We start from the raw sequence: 15,484 nt of genomic DNA on the forward strand, positions 1-15,484 counted from the left end.
ACAGTCGGTATCACACTTTACGCCAAGGTGTTGAAAGTCAACTCGCATTATCTTCCAGAGCAGATAATGATGTTAAGATAGTCTGCAAAACATGCCAGAAGGCGATGGCAAAACAAGACAGAACAGCTATTTGACGATGTCTGAATAAATATTACACAGAGTATGTTGTTTTGTTAGGGAGGATAAAGCCTGCTGTTGTTGAACAATTATCTAATAATCCAAGCACAGTTACATGTTTACATCCCCCCCCCCCACACACACACACTTCAGACATAGAAAGGCTGCTTTTAAACTAGAAACTCACTCTAACATGATTACTATAATATCCTCCTTCATTGTTTGCCTCTGGGTTGGAAAGTTCCACTCCATTCATAAACCATTTCTCTCCTCGTGGAGGCGGGGGGGGGGGGGGGCATTAAGGTGCGAACATCGGCGCAGGTAGCGCCTGGCCGCATCCACATGACGATCGTCGCCCCGATCGGAAACATGAGAGTGTGTCTGAATTCGCCGTCTCAAGACTGTCAGCTGTTTACCCTCAGCAAACATGTTGACTTCAAAGAGAAGCTGAAGCACTTCTGCTTTGTTTACTGTCAGCAGCTCCGTGTGAGCAGTTGGACAGCAGGGTGGCTAACAGTCCCACTAATAATAGCTAACGGTTAAGGTGTGGCGTCACATAACCATCAGGCTGAAAAACAACAACAAACGGGCCTCCCACCCTCATAGCGCCGGAGCCTCGTTGGTTGGATTAACAGTCTGATAATTGTTCAATAGAAACAACATTTATTGTCATTTTCTTAAGGATTGATCTTAAGATTCACCAAATTCACAATTGCATCATTATTGATGGACCCATAAATCTGAAGATTCTGGATGAGCAGATCTGAATTACTTGGATCTAGATCAAACTCCAATGCGTCGTAAAGCCACGTTATTGTTTCATTTCTGTCCAGGAACTGTTGCCATTATTCATGCAGTTAGAAGACTTGTAGCTTGTATCTAAAAATCTGGATTTATCTAATTATTGTGGGGGGGAAAAAAATCTAAAATTACCTTCGCATCAATGTCTGTTGGGAAATTTACGAGTTACACAAACAAACCCACACAGACAACGGGAATCTCCTTCTATGCAAAATGTCACAGCTACAAATGAATGCTGCCAAAGGAATTCCTGTCCACTGTCTAATGTGCATGATCCCGTTTATTGGAGACATTTCTGAACTAAACTGCCATCAATCAAATTTGCTAAAGGAAGTTCTAAGAAACATATAAATGTTAGAAAGCAGGAAAAAATTAGAAGCACTCAGAGAGCACAGACCTCCGCCAAGGCACAAAATATTTGGATCCATAAATGGGCTTTTCAATATTAACATCTAATATTTCTTTCCTGACCTAATTCTGGATCAGACCCAGAAGACATTTGCCATGATAGTGCATATCGGACCCCTTTATGACTGATTTTTGGTGAGTGAATTGAATGCATATTTTACAAGATATTTTTTTTTTTAAGCCTCCATTATAAGTAAATAGGGAAATCCAGATTTTTTGGTATCCAGACGGGTATCTGGATCACTCCAAAAATTTAATAGGATCTAAGTTAGACCAAGACGCATCTTCAGTTTTTTCCCCTCAAGATCCATCCAGCAGTTTGTTGTTGTTTTTAGGTACGGATTCTACCCAATCGGACACCGGAGATTTTACACATCACCTCCCGCTGATGGCGGCCAAACATTCCTTATGCTTTCTGAGAAACACTTTCTCTGATAACGTGCACACGCAAGTACCAAACTAATAACTCCGTCCTCCCGGTGAAGTGACGGCAGGGTTATCACTGGACTGACGGGGAGACACATTCCAGACTCGCAGAAAGTCTGTTTTCCATTACAAAGTCAGACTTTATCCGCCTCGCTCCACATTTATTATAAAACAAGAGGAGGAAAACGGGGACGACATTAAGCTCTCCCTGGGGAGGAGCACGTTACATAATAGATTTCCCTTCAAGGACAGCCACCTCAGTTTAGCCCTCATCCAGGAAACCTTTTACAAAGTGACACACACGCAAAAATAATGAGCAATAATAATACCAAAGGGACCAACCGGCGCACGCTCCTCCCAAACACGGTGAAGTCTGTCAGTCTAACTAACATCGTCTCAAAGTTTCAGCTACAGGATTAAGCCGTGATATTCCGGTCGCCACTAGAGCTCCCATCTCAGGCCTGCTTGTAAATGATTAGACTATTATTACATTGCACTAATCTTCCTAAAGGAGTAACCAAAGGTGGAACAGAAAGGCTAGTCACACCACGTGAGTCCAACATAAACACAGCAGAAGACACATTTAAGATTATGCTCAAGGGCTGGAAGGTTGCTCCATTTAAAACGCACAGCATGCCAATCAAAGCCGGTGCGATTTTGCGGTGGAGCAGCGATGAGTGGAGACTTGCAGCTTACAGACTCAGACTGTGTGAGAACACTGTGAACCAGGCAAGAAAGCGGTCTGAAGTGGAGCAATTGTTTATACTAATGCCAGTCATGCCACACTGCACAAATGAAACAAGAGGAAGAGGGGGAACAGTGGAATAAGGGAAATGAACGCCAGGCTCGTCTGCATGGACTCCAGGGGGAACACCGCCTGCGTTCGGAGCCCTTCTTCAACCCAACATCACGCCTGCAGGGCCTTGCCAGGGTTTCTGCAAGACCTGAGGGTTGCACCGAATACAAATGGCCTCGTAAACGGGAGACAAAGAAAGGGGGACGGTCGGCCAGGTTTGGGTGAATTCAAAGGTGGACGAGCAATAAGCGTAATCCCCCATGCTACAAAGAAAGTGTGACATTTCACAGTTTACAGCGTCGTATGTAAGGTTGCAACAAGAATTCCTGCATATTCCTCAAACCGAGGTTCCTCCCATACCAGAGGACAACTTCAAGTCAACAAAGCCTGCATGGACTCCTTCCAAACTGCTTCTATTCAGGAAGGAACGCAAGCCTTTTGAACTTATCTGGACCGACTCGGCTCTTACGAAGAAGCACCGCGGCCGGATCCATGCCTATCTCATCCTGGGTTTCAGGGCTGCACAGAGACGCCTTATTGCTCAAATTTCCCTTCGGCTTAAAGAGAGCCCTTGGACTTCCTGTGGACAGTGTCTATCGCTAACCTTCGGGGGGGTTAAAAGTGTCTCTCCTCCGGGTCTCCACTTCCCCTCCCAGTCTCTCTGCATGCTGACCATTCCTCTGAAGTTGTTGCAGCGGGTGGAGGATCGAGTGGAGTCCGCGTGTTTGTTTTAAGTGTTGAAGGTGTGTGATTGTGAGGGAGTGGGTCTGAGTGAGACAGAGGGAGGAGAGCAGAGGGGGGGGGGGGCTCCATCGGTCACTTTATAGTCAGATTCCAACAACGCAAATCAGCGCCATCTAAACACTGAAGCAGCCTGAGGCTCTCACACATCAGCGCAGGATGGCGTACGAGCTTTATGAGCACTTTAGGAGGACATAAAAGGACAGTCCATCACGTGGCGAGCTGCGTTTGTTTCATAAATATGCAGAGTGATGGAGGGTTTATAACCCAGTTCAGAATCAAATGTAAAGTTGGATGTAATTAGATTAAGAAATATGATCAGCCGGGGCTGAGCAGCAGCACTTTTACCAAGAAGTCCATTTGTTTTACACAAAGCTTGCCAACGAGCTCAGAGAAGGCCGTTCCTCCATGCTCCTTGGAGGAACGGAGCAGCGTCGGCGTCCGCGTGGCGGGCGTCCTCGTCCTCAGCTTGGAAGGTGGCCTTTCAGCTTCACGGCATCAGCTGCAAACTGATACTTGTCACTTTTAAATACATTATCGAAGGGCCACACCCTCGTCCCATTGTCTCTCCAGCGCACCCATATCATCGCCTCCACTGCCAGGCCAGAGGCGGTAAAGCAACAGTCCCGTTCAGACACCATTTTAGCTGGTGCACCTTCATTCCACCCCGCCGTGCCGTTTGAATGCAAATGAAGGGGTCTCCGTTTGCAGCTGCAGCAACAGAAGCCCAAACAGGCGCCTGGAACAGAATGGGGGTACAGCAGCATTTGCAGTCGCCGTTGTAGTAACTGCCCGGGGCGGGGGGGGGGGGGGGGGGCATTTAAATATGCAGCAGCGACAGGTAATCAGTTATTTATAGAACAGGCATTGGAGCTGACCTCTCACTGGTCAGATAGTGAAATCAAATCCACAAACTGCTCCAAATGAACTGCCTCGTAACCGGCGCTGTTAAGTCAGCGTTCACTCTGGACGCTGTGGAATGCCACCTCCGTGTGAATGCACACACGGAGGTGGCATTATCAAGTCTCGGGTTGGTCCAGTCAGTGGAAGCAACAAACCAAAGGGGTTTGAAAGAGACCAGCGAGCCCCATTACACCCTCTGTGGCGCACACAGAAGAGGGTAGCGCAGTAAAGACGGAGCAAACTGCAAAGCAGCTCGACTCTGGCCCTACAAAAAGGGCAGATGTGAAGTGAGCCGACAGCAGGTGTATTCTGGGTACCGGAGTTCATCAGCGTCTTCTTCACGTGAGCCATTGTTTGATATTCTCATGCAAAAAGTTTAATTCACAGGAACTTAACTCCCTTTGGATGTTAAGTTGTTAGTTCACATGTGAAATTGTGATCTAATTGGGAATAATATTTTATTTCTATTATATCCATGCTAATGAGGAAAAAGGAAACATTTTCTATGACTTTTATCGAGTGGGTAAAAAAATAAATACCAGATAATCACTTATGAGATAAACACAAATAACATCTGTTTGCCCATTAAACAGGAAGGGGAGGGGCCACATGTGCAGAACATTTGCATATCAAACAACGCGTTTGCGCCAGGTTAACGGGGCCGACTCTTTCTGCGCCGACTCACGCAAACGCACCAGCTGACGACGTGAAGGCGCAAAGTTCTCACCCCAGGCTGCAGCGCGGACAAAAAAGGACACCTCAGTCGCAGCTCAGGTTTCACGGCTGCGGGGAAAAGCTGCGTGAACCTGACCGGAAGGTGCGGGTTAAATCCACAGAGCGCGTTAAAGTCCGCCGGAGTCTGCGTGAGAGTCTCCGTGAGCGTGGAGACGAGCCTCCTGCTGCGCTCCGAACTGAAGGCTGGTCGCCTTCAGGCTCGTGACGTCACTTCAGCTCCTCCCACAGCGTGCTGCCAGCCTGCAACCCCGCTCTGGTGCGATCGCACACTGTAGCTGTTGCTAAAGTCTAAAGGTTCTCAGATTTTTGGGTTAGAAACTAAATGTTTTTAAATCTTTTGTTTCTAATCCCGGCGGCTCCGGCTTCAAATGCAGATTCTGGACCACTTTTTTCTAAACGCAACTTTGCGGGACTTTTTTTTGGGGAGATGGGAGCATGTTGAACCTTTTTGAGTCCTGCAAACCTTCATCTGGCTCAAAACTCCCACTCCACTCCCAGAAGGAGTTTAAGTCCTATTTTTAACCATCGAAACATAAAATGAAAAAACAAATCACTTAATACCAAATGTCACGCCTTCAGCTGGTTGTGCTGTAAAGAGGCTTCCCAAAAAATAATGCATGTGAGCCATCCATCCATCCATTTATGGCTGCAGACAATCGACTCATCTACAGCTGCTTTTCCCACTTGCAGGATTTAAAATCAATTTCATGCTTCAGTGAAAGTTCATAGATTATGTCACGATGATCAATAGATCCTTCTAGTTGTTTTTTTCAGAGGCTGAAAGTGATCTGATGCAAAACCTACATCCTGATGTGCTACAAAGTTTCCACAAAAAGGAGAGTTCCTCAGCACACAGATCCATATTAACGAGTTTCCTCCACTGCTGAAGAAATGACTCCTTCAAGTGGAACCAGATCCCCCCCCCCCCCCCCCCCAAACCACAATCTAAATACTAGAAACCCATTTAAATGCTGATGGGCCACCAGCATAATGGTAATTTAAATCATAAAACTTCAACTGTTGATGCCAATTTAACCAAACAAGGACAATGTCACATAAGTTTTAAATTAAATGTTGCCTTTCCTCTTTCTGTTAGAGGGGAAAAAAACTCAATTTGCCAATAAAGATTGTAAAAACAATCCTCTATCTAATGCACATATACTTTATATAGAACTTAATTTGTATTTGTTGTAAAGAGCTGCAAATATTTATGCAAAGACTGTGAGTATACAGAAATTATAATGTTGTAAAAGGTACACAGCAAATTCTCACTGTCTTTGAAACAGAATCCCATTTCCTTTGTGGTCCGGCAAGGTTTATATTTTGCACCACAATAAAAGCTAAGGCTGAAAGTTATGCAGGCACATAACTTGTGGAGATGCGCAATCAATTGTTGAGTATTTGAAGCTATAGTAGCTGGACGTATTCATTCATTCATTCATTGTCTTACTTAACCGCCTAATCTGAAATCCAGGGCGCGGGATCTACTGGAGCCTATCCCAGAGGTGGAGTACACCCCGGACAAGCCGCCAGTTCATCACAGGTCCAGACAATTGTTCACTTGACTGATTACAACACATTCTGAGAAATACTCCTATCAAATATTTTGCAGTCTAAAAAAAGAGGAGAGACTCATTTTTAGCAACATGTTTCTTTGCCGATAATTTCCCACCTCTATTGTTGTGGGTGTGCGAGCTCCTCTTCCCCTCGTCTTGGGGCAACCCTGCAGCCACCAAGCAGTGAAGGGCAAGTGAGAGCGTCTACCACAACGAGAATTAGAAGAGATTACGTGCAAAAGCAAAGACCTGAACATAACCAGACTGACATTTGTGTAATCTTCTTTGCGACGCTTCTTGGCTGCCACTTCTGCACCGCTCCGGTCAGTCAGTGAAGTTCATCATGATCTGTTGTTGACAAGAAATTAAGGACACAAATCCTGTGACACGAGACCTCTTCACACCCGCAAGGGAGAAGATTGCTAATTAGTTTCCAGATCCCAACTATCAGAGATGTTTGACAGTGACAGAATTTCTAAGATAATTTCACTGCAGCACGAAGAGAAGTGATGACAGTAAGGAAGCCAGGTGGCGTAAGCGCCTCATCTGACACGTCCCTGACTCTTCCAGAAATGTTTGAGGAGAGATGAAGGCCGACGCCTTCTGGAATGGAACAATGTGGCAGGTTGGGTTAGACCTTTGAAAAAGTCTCTTTGTCTCTCCCTTTCGTGTTTTCTGATGGACAGATGCCAAATCAAAGTTGTTCCTTTTTATCTGTTCGGCCCTCCGTAATCCATGAAATTCAATCAGGATTATGTCTGAGAAGATTAAAATCATACAGTTTATGCAAAAGCCAGGCCTCAAATATATTTAGTTTTTACAGATATTTACAATTATTTTCTATTTACCCAGTGATATGGTGCAATAATGAATTAATCCATGCCGCTATGAATCCCCTGAAACTGAAATTGAATTATGAGTGCAAATTGGGCTCTATCTCACGCAGGAAAAAATATACAAATCACGCAAAAGCAGTCCTCAGATGTTGGCGCTCCCAAACCCAAGATGCAATAACGAGATGCAGCTTTGGATGAATTGCTTTGCTAACGATTAAATGGTTTTCTGCTAATATAGATAAGTACTTTATAGGAGTTCACAGATTTAAGAGCATATCTCTGATTAAAAATGATCAATGAAATCAGTTTTAAAGAGCTGAAGTCATAGAAGCTCAGATGTTGATGCATCTGCCACTGCACGTAAATAATACTCTGCCGTCGTGGGATGTGAACACACAGGGGAGCGTTGTGAGAAACTATTCATATTAAGGTCACGGCCACCACTGGAGCTACAATTGGGGTTAAGCTCATGACAGACATTTTCAGAAATACACAGGAGGCTCAATTTACCCGCCCGACAACCTCTAAGTATTACATTAGAGCTTTTCTTGTTGTTAAATAAACAGGATGAAATACTCATTTGCAATGATTGGCACCTCCTTTCCTTTACATATTTGGGCTAGTGTTAACTTAGTAACATAAATAAGAACACAAGACATTACAAATTACCAGTAGACATTTATTTACCATGCTAATCAGCTAGGGAAGGTCACAGGTTCAAATCCGACTTGGGGCCTTTCTGTGAGGAGTTTTCATGGCCATAGACAGCTGGGATAGGCTCCAGCACTACCCAGCAATTACAGGTAAAGCGGTCAAGAAAATGGATAGATGGATGGACTAAAGGACGGATGGACGGATGGATGAACTTTGTGCGACTAGAAATTTTCTATTCGTTTTTGTTCCTCTGGATTTACATCAAGCACAATTATTGGATACAACTTTCAATTTTCCCAATTATATGCTTCATGACCAAAATATCAGCGAATCTGATGCCATATCCAGCGATAAGCATCCGATGTTAGCATGCTAAGCTAAGCCAACGTGTTCATGTCCAGCCTCACGGCGCTGCTGGCTGTTCCAGGGGACGAAGACGGGAGTTCCTGACACTCATCAGGGCTCATTCATGATTCACCGAGGACACGGTGTGAACAACTTACACAACCCTGCATGTACAGCGTGCCGTCTGCTGCAGGTACCCCCTGTGGAGCAAACAGGACTGTGATTCATCCGATGTCTCCACCCTGCACACATTGGCCTCATCTCACTACCCCCCCTCTCTCTCTGAGCCGGAGCCATTCTCCTTCTCCTCATTATTCAATCGATACAATGCTCTGGTATATAGCAGAAACCACCCCACAACCAGCCAGCAGCCGTTAAATGAAAATGTGTTCAAGTTGAACACACTATACATGTAACAGGTGCTCGTCCCCCTCTGAACAGAGGACGCCCTCTTCTGCCACGTGAGAGGAAACGTAAGTGAGGGATGGTTTCCCTGTCCTTGGTAAATGTGTTAATACAATAACGCAATAGCACATTGAGTTGTTGTTTATCAAGCCAAAGGAAGAAAAACAAAAACACTATACAAAATCCATAACTTATGTATGAGGCTATCCTAAGATCCCTTCTCTCGAGAGGAAGAGCCTGCAGCCACGGCAGAACAATCAGTTTTTAATGTTTTAGTAGCCTATTGCTCATCAAAAGTCAGGTTTATATTCTCATTTTCAGGAAAAACACAATTCAGGACAGCAGCTCGTGAATCGGGGCCTTCCTGAATTTTTCATGAATGTGTGGTCATCGTACTGAACATCGTGGAAGTCACATTATCTTCCATAAAGAACAAGAACCCAATATCTGCTGCCAGGGGAAAGGTTTCTGAAGGAAGGCATGATACCATGACCAGGGTCTCCTCTGAGAGCTGCTGCAGTCTAACTGAATATGTTTGGGGGGGGGGGGGGGGGTTACTCAATGCACAGATTTCCTTTGTCTGGCTCGTTCTTTGTGGTTCTGAAGCTTTGGAGGATGTGGTTGCAGCAGCAGGAGGGCATAGGTGAAGGTCCTGCACAGCTGCACAGTGGGAGGGGGTGGGCTGTGGGGGGGGGTCTCCAGGCACTGGGGATACATTAATGAGCTTCTGATTTGTTTTAATGAGGTTTTCAATGCATATTATTTGATTAATCTTGGCATGACATATAGCGCTGCGTTATAAGGGGCATGCGATTAAATGTCTTTGTTTTTCTTTGGGTTAAATGTCAGGGTTTTTCCCATGATCCTTTGCTGAAATTAAAACACAACTTGCAGCTGCTCCACTTCCAGTAACACTCTGTGGAGGTTCGTGGAATAATGCAATAAACAATTCATTGACAACAAAATGAGACTTCCATCAGCTTCTGGGAAAACACTGCAATATACGAGCGAACCAGTTAAGTGAGTATTTAGGCAGTTTAGAAGTCAAAATAGTCACAAGCAGAGAAACCTTTCAAATGTTAAATAAGGATTATCTGCAGTATTCCACATTCTGTTCCGTGTTTATTCTGTTAAAGAGGTGTGCGAAACCAGCTACACTAATACTCTCAGCGGCGTAACAGTTTGTAGGACCACAGTTCCTTTATTCTAAATGCAGTCACAAATCAAACTGAATGCATCGACATGGGAGGATCGTTAATAGAAAATCTTTTTGTTTATTATGCAGTATGTGTGACATTAATGGACGACATGGGCGAACAATTTCTGATTTCATGAAGGAAGAAGCAGAGCAGCTGTCTTTGGTTTGGTTCAATTCCCATTAAACTTTTTAGCAGTAGATGTGTCTCTGTTGGAAGCCACTGTGGGGGGGGGGGGGGGGGGGGATAATTAAATAATAATAAATAATGAAACTGCTTCCATTGAATCCTAATCCAAAAACTAGTAAACGCACATTCACACGCAGTCAGTGCTACGAAACAGCGATGCTGCTGGAAGATCCTGAATTAAGAGTTTCAGTCAGCATGAGATGATAACGGATCTAACCAACAGCACAAGTACTGCATCTTATACTTCATTATACTTATATTAATATGTACATTTTCTGCCAGGTTTACAGAGTATGGCATTTAAGAGCAATAACAGCTCCTCGTCTAGCTTTTATACGACTTTGCCTTAATGAGCTGTAATGAGATTCAAACGGTGATAAAGTACCTCAGTATGACCGCAAACTAACCTTTTAAGGAGCTCTAAGTAATGCCCAAACAGCCGATGGTAACAAAGCCTCACTGCCTGTCGGTTTATTGCTTTGCTGTTGGACCTGCATCCTAAATGCTTTCTATTTATGCCGACAGAGAATATGTCAGTCAAACAGCCGTGAGGAAGAACTGTTTCTTATGCTAATCTTTGATTTTTAAAAATCCACTAAGGTGTTTGGACACGCAGGTCCACTGAAGACGCGGGATAATTTGAACAAAGCCATCTGACTTCCAGAGTATCTTTGCTTCCTTTCTGTGTGGATATAGTTGCTATTAACTAATTCATGATTATAATTGACCAGTTTAATAGTGAAGCAAAGATATCACATGGTTAATTGAAAAGCAGCTAATAATATTGTTTGGGTTGCAGCCGAAATTAATTCTAGAATCACTAAATATCTTTTGACCTGTGGGTTCCACAATGCACAAAGCAACTGAACAGAACCGTTTTAGCTGTTTATATTGAAATAGAACAGCAGTGAATCATGTACGCTAAAGACATAGGGGTAAAAACATCTGGATGAATTAGTCATGAGTGTCCACATGTGAAGTAGACCAGCCATTATAAAATATTAACATTTCAACATGCTGGAAAAAAAAGAAAAGGTTGGGTTGTAGTGAATTCTGTTCAGAAAATTCACTTTGTCAACCTCATCCCGGAAAGAAAACTGTGGCATTGACTTGTATTCTCAGTTCTGTTGTCATTCGTGTCATTTAGCAGTGAAAAGCTGAGGCAATAATAGAATTCATTTCCCAATTAAACTCAATGTCATTGAGCTTTGCCCTGAAGGAGCCCAGTGGGCGCACCGGGGAAGGAGAGGGCGGAGGCAGCACTGCGAACTGTCCAAGTGTCATCGGCACATGGGTTCACGCCACACGAACACACCCTGTTCTGTCAGTCACAAATGAAGCATGAACCTGCCAGGGACATTCTGCATCCAGTATGTCCTCCCTGTCTGGTGGACAGGAGTCAGAATGAAATCAACCATCACAAACTCAAAGCTGGAGCAGCTTTGCTTTGCATTCATTCCATTCAGCTTGCGGTTATTTTTTTCTTCGCTGTGTTCTCACATTTGTCAAAGAGGAAACAAGACAACACACAACACAAAACTGCGCTTTATAATTCAGGCTGCCCATGCATACAGATCTCACAGCGAGAACACACGTGCACCTCATCACAGCTTCCATCATCTTACTAGGACAGTCTTACGATAAGCCCAGCCCCGACTGAATGCAATCTATCGCCATGGCAGCCAGCACCTAAATAACCGGTATCTGGAGTAACCGAGCCCCCTCGCGCCACGTTAAAGCACAAACTCAGCTGTCAGCCTCTCCTCCCAGGCTGCAGTGGCACCAATGTCTCACGGGGGGGTTTTGGCCATCACTCTCTACAGAATAGAAAGCATCCATTAAACCTTTTGTCTTTACTGTAAACCACCGGCTGACATAAGAGAAAGGAGGGACTCACCGTGTGGAAGACAGGAGCCAGGTGAAGCGAGCTGGGGGGTGGCAGTGGTGGAGGGATCCCCCTGGTAGTGAATGTGTAAGAGTGTGTGAGAGGGAGCATGGAGGTGTGTGTAAGAGCGCGTGTGTGTGTGTGTGTGTGTGTGTGTGTGAACGAGGAGTCAGAGCTGATCCAGCAGATGCAGGCGGGAGCCACCAATAGAATGAAGGAGAGAGGAGTGTGTGAGAGACAGAGGGAGGGGTCTGATAGCATTACATCATGGACTAAGGGAATGGTGGGTTTGCAGGGGGTGGGCTACAAGTGGGGGAAGGTGTGCGCATGTATATGTGTGTGTGTGTGTGTGTTTGAGTCTGCATCACCATCACTGTATGTTCTCCTTCTGCAGGTCCACAGGATGATCAAATATTGTGTATGCTGCATGCAGAGCAGTGTCGTCATGGTGTTTGCACCTGTGTGTGTGTGTGTGGGGGGGGGGGGGGGGGGGGGGTAAAGAAGGTATTCTAATCACTGTATTTCATAGACTATAACGTCTGGTGGCTATAAATAACCATTTTCACAGCTGTCGTTTACATTTGCTGTTTTCCTGTCCTTCATTCTAGTATATGGATGCCACGCAGACAGTTTTCTGCAGCGGGACATTGAAAATGAATCTGTACCATGGGACACATCGAGCAACTACCTAATGGGTCCCTTGTCAGTTTAAAAAGCACTGATGGACACCCTGTTAGGAAGTCACTGACATTTCAGGTGAGCGATTCCAAACACTCTCTGCAGCTTTTGACACAGCACGTCTCTAAATGGAAGAGGAAAAGCACCCCCTCCTTCGCCATGTAACCGTATCGCCTGTCTCTGTGCAGGCTGCCGTCCCTAAAAATGAACAGAACAGGAAGGAGAGAAAGAAGGAGTGAGAAGAAGGGCATTAGCGGGAAAACAATGACAGCTCAGGGTCATCCTTGCGCATCTTGCTCTGTCTGTACCAGACAGACAGAAAATGAGGCAAGCCGGATGCGGGTGGCAGAAACATGTAGATAAGGAAGTCTTTTCTCCCAGCTCTCTTCATTCGCCTTCACGAGTTATGTCTGCCTTTCGGCTTTGTTTGACGTTCTTAATGCTGCACTCTCAGGATAACGCTATGTTCAGCTCAGCTCTAGCTGGAATACTGGTGAAGGAGAGGCTACCTGTGTCCAACCTTTAGCAGCAAAGTCCACAAGCTCGTGAACAGTTACTTTGCTTGGTTTAGTTGCTAAAGAAATAATGTGTTATTAGAGTCTAAACATGATCTGTCTCATAGTTTTCGTGGGAAGCGTGTGTCTTTGTGGAGCAGCTCTTACTCTGACAGGCGATTATTAAATGGTAAAGTGTAACTCATAAGTTGGCTCTGCTTTCTGTCTGACTCCTTAAAGGTCATTGCTGTTCAGACGGTTTGCAACACTTCCAATTTGGGCTCATCAATTTTGAACTGCGTGAAATATCATCATCTTCCTGGACTAGATCCTGTCTTTGGTGCTGTTTTATATCTAAACGTATTTATAAGGTGTTGTGTAATAATTCAACACGGACATGGATTAATGCAACTCTAATGGAGTTATTCTACTTTAAAGCATAGTGAAACAAAAGAACGACAATGTTCCTTTGAGTTAAACAGACACGGGGAGAACATGCAAACTCCTCACAGAAAGGCCGCAAGTCGTATTCAAACCTGTTCGTTCGTTCGTTAGTAGTTAGTTAGTTGGTTTATTTAGCCTTAACTTTTTTTTCTTATCAGTTCTGTTGGATAATAAACCAATTACTGTGCAAGTGTTTCAAATCCTGCAGGAATTCAATTGCATGTTGGTAATGTGCAGATAATGACTGTGTTGGCAGCAGACATCCTAAGGAGGGAAAACACAGATGTTCCTTCTAACATTAACGAGTGCCCCAGAAAACCACGACAGTGTGGTCATGAGCCAGCGAATAAAACACCAGGGCCCTGGAACTGAAGCAGCTCAAAGGAATTCAGCTATCATTCATTTTATTATTTGCCAATATAATCTATGATTAGATGGAATAATATATATTTTTTTACAATATCTTCCCTCTCCAAATAGGATCACACACTTTAAGCTCTGGTCTAGGGTCAGTGGTTCCTAAGCTGAGGTAGCTGCAGATGTGTCTCTCAGTCAACCTGGTTATTCGTTGTCATCGTTGGCCTGAGAACAAAGATTTTTGTCTTTGCATGAGGAGAAAACTTGCAGTTAAAAATAAATAACCACCAAATCCAATGAACAGTAAGAGAGAACATGTCTAGCAACACCTGATGAAACAAAATGACCGTAGACAGGACTCTGTACATTGAATTGATGACGTCTGGATGGCAGGTTTAGAGAGAACAATGTGAAATATTTATATGTTCTTACATCTAATGACTTTGGACACTTATTCAAGTATTTAGCATTTTCTATTTGAAATCAGACAGACAGTAATTGCAAGGAGCAAATGCACATGGCATGCAGGTATCCAGCTGGCATTGCACCAAAGGGTGGATCACGAGTCCACACGGATACACGTGTCTAACAGCCTGAAGAGAACCTGCAGGTGGAAAAATATAACACTTCCAGAAACGGTTTCGCCCCCTGGAAGTGAGAGTCATAGATCAAAGATCTTGGTGATTAGATGGCGACTGCTCGTGTCAGATCAGATTCACACTCAGTCATTACGACTGGATACTCACATATTTCCAAAGCAACTTATTTTGTTGTCCATTAAATAACGCATCACACACAACATGTGTTCACATTAATTTAGAAGCTACACAAACACGAAATCATCTGATCCTAGATCAAGGAAACAATCAGGCAGGAGGGATGAACCAGTGTTGGGATTTGTATTTAGTGTAAACTCTATGAGTGTGTTCATTTTCAGTACACTGGAGCCCTAGCATGCATTACAGAGACATGGGAGTGAGATCAAAGGGCCCATTCACTGCGGTCTGGATGCTGGATACCCCATGTCTGCCGGTGAGCAACATTCCATGATATTGGATTCTTCCATTTCAAACACTGCCTTTATAGTTTAATTTAGTTTAGTTAAAGAAGAGGAGGAGTATCTTAATTCAAAAGGTGTCCCCTGGTATCCCCATCATCCCAGAGCCCCTACCCCCCTCTTCTCTTCTTTCACCAGCATGGCTACACTATTCCCTGTTGCCTAGGCAGCCCGATGGCCTCTCTCTCTCTCTCCATACACAGGGACTTCTGTTCTCGCCCCCAAGCAGCTGAAGGAAGGTGCATGCTTGTCCTTGTCTTCTCTCTCTAATGAGACACTTGCAGGACTACCGGTACATATGAGATAGCTCTCAAACCGAATAAACATTTGCACACATATGCGTGACGCTGAAACCTGTTCTGCACTTATAGTCTAAACACCAGAGGTCAAACGACCTTAAGGCTCAATAGCATTGAGTTTGGAATGGATGCTCTGATCAAAAGGCAGCAGCAAACAATGAT

The sequence above is a fragment of the Brachionichthys hirsutus genome, chromosome 1 (assembly GCF_040956055.1).
Source record: "Brachionichthys hirsutus isolate HB-005 chromosome 1, CSIRO-AGI_Bhir_v1, whole genome shotgun sequence".
In the NCBI taxonomy this organism is placed as follows: Eukaryota; Metazoa; Chordata; class Actinopteri; order Lophiiformes; family Brachionichthyidae; genus Brachionichthys; species Brachionichthys hirsutus.